The sequence below is a fragment of the Carettochelys insculpta genome, unplaced genomic scaffold (genome assembly GCF_033958435.1).
Source record: "Carettochelys insculpta isolate YL-2023 unplaced genomic scaffold, ASM3395843v1 scaffold_0053, whole genome shotgun sequence".
Classification (NCBI taxonomy): domain Eukaryota; kingdom Metazoa; phylum Chordata; order Testudines; family Carettochelyidae; genus Carettochelys; species Carettochelys insculpta.
The window spans coordinates 97,501-102,500 of record NW_027439090.1 but is presented as its reverse complement, the minus strand read 5'-3'; the positions used below and the strand labels follow the sequence as shown (position 1 = coordinate 102,500).

Sequence of the window (5,000 nt, the reverse complement as noted above, 5' to 3'; positions counted from 1 at the left end):
ACCGAGACCCAGGGCCTTCCCCGCTCTCAACAACCTCCACCCACGGTCCCCCTCCACCGGGCTTAATAGTCCACAACCGGGACCCAGGGCCTTCCCCGCTCTCAACAACCTCCACCCACGGTCCCCCTCCACCGGGCTTAATAGTCCACAACCGGGACCCAGGGCCTTCCCCGCTCTCAACAACCTCCACCCACGGTCCCCCTCCACCGGGCTTAATAGTCCACAACCGAGACCCAGGGCCTTCCCCGCTCTCAACAACCTCCACCCACGGTCCCCCTCCACCGGGCTTAATAGTCCACAACCGGGACCCAGGGCCTTCCCCGCTCTCAACAACCTCCACCCACGGTCCCCCAAGACGCACGTTCCAAGCCTTAACCCTCAGACCATCCACCCCCCGGGGGGGACCCCACACCCACCTGACCCCAACTCACTCCCACCAAAAACACCACCACCGCCACCGCCTCAACGGCCTGCCCAACCCAGCACTCCCACACACACACCTGCCCCACCAACGCTCCACACACGCTTTCTTCCCTCTCCCCGACCCGACCCAAGCCATCGCACCGCACCGGGTGAGGGCCTTAGCTTCCTCGCCCGCCCCCCCGCCCCCGACACGCAGGCAGGCAGAGGGAAAGGCCTCAGCGCCCCCCAGGACCGTCGCGCCGCCTTGGCCTCACGGCTTCCCTGCTCCCGCACGGCAGACACACGCCCCGCTCTACCCCCGCTGGGGCCAAAAGCTGCCTACGGCACCTGGGATTCCCAGGCGGTCACCCATCCAGGTACTAGCCAGGCCCGGGACGGTTTACCTTCCGAGATCGGACGAGATCGGGGGCATTCGGTCCGGTATGGCCGTAGGCCCCCGCCTCCCCGGGCTTTAGCGTCAGCAGCCTGGCCTCAGTCAGCCGGGCCCAAACAATTAACCCGGAGGCCGGGCCGAGGGAAAACTTCCTCCGAGCCGGCCCAAGGGGAAGGGAGGACGAGGACGCCGGGCCCGGGAGGTGACAGGACGTGCACGTCAGACCCGGGAAGCTGTGCGCCCCGAGGTTAACCCCCGGGCCGGGGCGGGGAGAGAAAAATGTTCTAAGTCCGGTAGGGACAGCAGGTCAACCCCGGTCCGAGGCGGGGAGAGAAATTTTCCAAGTCCGGCAGGGACAGCAGGTCAACCCCGGCCGCCGTAGCAGAGGTTGACCTGGTGTCCGATTCGCTCCCCGGGCACCAGGTCAACCTCGGGCGCTTTAGCGGAGGTTGACCTGGTGTCCGATTCGCTCCCCGGGCACCAGGTAAACCGTGGCCGCTTTCAGCGGAGGTTGACCTGGTGGCCGATCCCCTCCTCGGGCTCCAAGTCCGGCAGGGACAACAGGTCAACCCCGGTTCCGGGCGGGGAGAGAAAAATTTTCTAAGTCCGGCAGGGACAGCAGGTCAACCCCGGCCGCCGTAGCAGAGGTTGACCTGGTGTCCGATTCGCTCCCCGGGCACCAGGTCAACCTCGGGCGCTTTAGCAGAGGTTGACCTGGTGTCAGATTCGCTCCCCGGGCACCAGGTCAACCTCGGGCGCTTTAGCAGAGGTTGACCTGGTGTCCGATTCGGTCCCCGGGCACCAGGTAAACCGTGGCCGCTTTCAGCGGAGGTTGACCTGGTGGCCGATCCCCTCCTGGGGCTCCAAGTCCGGCAGGGACAGCAGGTCAACCCCGGTCCCAGGCGGGGAGAGAAAAAATTTCTAAGTCCTTCAGGGACAACAGGTCAACCCCGGTTCCGGGCGGGGAGAGAAAAATTTTCTAAGTCCGGCAGGGACAACAGGTCAACCCCGGTTCCGGGCGGGGAGAGAAAAATTTTCTAAGTCCGGCAGGGACAGCAGGTCAACCCCGGCCGCTTCAGCGGAGGTTGACCTGGTGTCCGATTCGGTCCCCGGGCACCAGGTAAACCGTGGCCGCTTTCAGCGGAGGTTGACCTGGTGGCCGATCCCCTCCTCGGGCTCCAAGTCCGGCAGGGACAGCAGGTCAACCCCGGCCGCTTTAGCAGAGGTTGACCTGGTGTCCGATTCGCTCCCCGGGCACCAGGTAAACCGTGGCCGCTTTCAGCGGAGGTTGACCTGGTGGCCGATCCCCTCCTCGGGCTCCAAGTCCGGCAGGGACAGCAGGTCAACCCCGGCCGCTTTAGCAGAGGTTGACCTGGTGTCCGATTCGCTCCCCGGGCACCAGGTAAACCGTGGCCGCTTTCAGCGGAGGTTGACCTGGTGGCCGATCCCCTCCTCGGGCTCCAAGTCCGGCAGGGACAACAGGTCAACCCCGGTCCCAGGCGGGAGAGAAAAATTTTCTAAGTCCGGCAGGGACAACAGGTCAACCCCGGTCCCAGGCTGGAGAGAAAAATTTTCTAAGTCCGGCAGGGAGAACAGGTCAACCCCGGTCCCAGGCGGCAGAGAAAAATTTTCTAAGTCCGGCAGGGACAGCAGGTCAACCCCGGTCCCAGGCTGGAGAGAAAAATTTTCTAAGTCCGGCAGGGACAGCAGGTCAACCCCGGCCGCTTTAGCAGAGGTTGACCTGGTGTCCGATTCGCTCCCCGGGCACCAGGTCAACCTCTGGCGCTTTAGCAGAGGTTGACCTGGTGTCAGATTCGCTCCCCGGGCACCAGGTCAACCTCGGTCGCTTTAGCAGAGGTTGACCTGGTGTCCGATTCGCTCCCCGGGCACCAGGTAAACCGTGGCCGCTTTCAGCGGAGGTTGACCTGGTGGCCGATTCCCTCCTCGGGCTCCAAGTCCGGCAGGGACAGCAGGTCAACCCCGGTCCCAGGCGGGGAGAGAAAAAATTTCTAAGTCCGGCAGGGACAACAGGTCAACCCCGGTCCCAGGCTGGAGAGAAAAATTTTCCAAGTCCGGCAGGGACAGCAGGTCAACCCCGGCCGCTTCAGCTGAGGTTGACCTGGTGTCCGATTCGCTCCCCGGGCACCAGGTAAACCGTGGCCGCTTTCAGCGGAGGTTTACCTGGTGGCCGATCCCCTCCTCGGGCTCCAAGTCCGGCAGGGACAACAGGTCAACCCCGGTCCCAGGCGGGAGAGAAAAATTTTCTAAGTCCGGCAGGGACAACAGGTCAACCCCGGTCCCAGGCTGGAGAGAAAAATTTTCTAAGTCCGGCAGGGACAGCAGGTCAACCCCGGCCGCTTTAGCAGAGGTTGACCTGGTGTCCGATTCGCTCCCCGGGCACCAGGTCAACCTCTGGCGCTTTAGCAGAGGTTGACCTGGTGTCAGATTCGCTCCCCGGGCACCAGGTCAACCTCGGTCGCTTTAGCAGAGGTTGACCTGGTGTCCGATTCGCTCCCCGGGCACCAGGTAAACCGTGGCCGCTTTCAGCGGAGGTTGACCTGGTGGCCGATTCCCTCCTCGGGCTCCAAGTCCGGCAGGGACAGCAGGTCAACCCCGGTCCCAGGCGGGGAGAGAAAAAATTTCTAAGTCCGGCAGGGACAACAGGTCAACCCCGGTCCCAGGCTGGAGAGAAAAATTTTCCAAGTCCGGCAGGGACAGCAGGTCAACCCCGGTCCCAGGCGGGAGAGAAAAATTTTCTAAGTCCGGCAGGGACAACAGGTCAACCCCGGTCCCAGGCGGCAGAGAAAAAATTTCTAAGTCCGGCAGGGACAACAGGTCAACCCCGGTCCCAGGCGGGAGAGAAAAATTTTCTAAGTCCGGCAGGGACAACAGGTCAACCCCGGTCCCAGGCGGCAGAGAAAAAATTTCTAAGTCCGGCAGGGACAACAGGTCAACCCCGGTACCGGGCGGGAGAGAAAAAATTTCTAAGTCCGGCAGGGACAACAGGTCAACCCCGGTCCCAGGCTGGAGAGAAAAAATTTCTAAGTCCGGCAGGGACAACAGGTCAACCCCGGTCCCAGGCGGCAGAGAAAAAATTTCTAAGTCCGGCAGGGACAACAGGTCAACCCCGGTCCCAGGCGGGAGAGAAAAATTTTCTAAGTCCGGCAGGGACAACAGGTCAACCCCGGTCCCAGGCGGGAGAGAAAAATTTTCTAAGTCCGGCAGGGACAACAGGTCAACCCCGGTCCCAGGCGGGAGAGAAAAATTTTCTAAGTCCGGCAGGGACAACAGGTCAACCCCGGTCCCAGGCGGCAGAGAAAAATTTTCTAAGTCCGGCAGGGACAACAGGTCAACCCCGGTCCCAGGCTGGAGAGAAAAAATTTCTAAGTCCGGCAGGGACAACAGGTCAACCCCGGTCCCAGGCGGGAGAGAAAAAATTTCTAAGTCCGGCAGGGACAACAGGTCAACCCCGGTCCCAGGCGGGAGAGAAAAAATTTCTAAGTCCGGCAGGGACAACAGGTCAACCCCGGTCCCGGGCTGGAGAGAAAAATTTTCTAAGTCCGGCAGGGACAACAGGTCAACCCCGGCCGCTTTAGCGGAGGTTGACCTGGTGTCCGATTCGGTCCCCGGACACCAGGTCAACCTCTGGCGCTTTCAGCGAGGTTGACCTGGTGGCCGGCTGAGCTCTGGAAGTCCGAATGGGGTTGAATTTGACCCGTGCAGCCGACCTAGAGTTCCAGGCGGTCGGCCGCTTTTGTGAGTCGTTCCCGCCTGTTGCCGCTGGGGGACTTTTCACGTATAAGGTTACGACAGGTACCGGGAGAATAGTAAGAGAAGGCTTGTCTGGCTCCAGCCTTTAGAGACGTACACGTGAGAGAGACCGACCGTCGTGTGAAGGCCCTTCCCGGGGACTCGGACGAGGGACCCGGGCGGACGTCTGCGGGGACGTCTGCGGCGGTTCGGGGTGTCGTCTCGGGCCCGATCCTCCGGAGAGGGGGCTCTCGAGGGAGGCTCGGCGCACGTCCGCGGGGACGGCCGCCGGGAGCGAGGCCCCGCTCCTCCTTCCGATCGATGGGGCGCTCGCGGACGAGACGGAGAGGGCCCTTCGCGGGCCGGCACCCTTCCCGCGGCGGGCAGGGATCGCGCCGGTGTTCAGGCGGACCTGGGACCCTGCTCCTCCTTCTCTTCCGCACCCGTGCTTGGA

At 62.9% G+C, this 5,000-nt stretch overlaps 1 non-coding gene across 1 annotated transcript; it reads right to left on the bottom strand.

Annotated features, from left to right (window-relative positions):
- Nucleotides 1-738: 738 nt before the first annotated feature.
- On the bottom strand, nucleotides 739-857 carry LOC142006349 (5S ribosomal RNA). Its single transcript, XR_012643445.1, has one exon. It is a non-coding gene; the product is annotated as a 5S ribosomal RNA (ribosomal RNA).
- Between the last annotated feature and the right edge of the window lie 4,143 nt (nucleotides 858-5,000).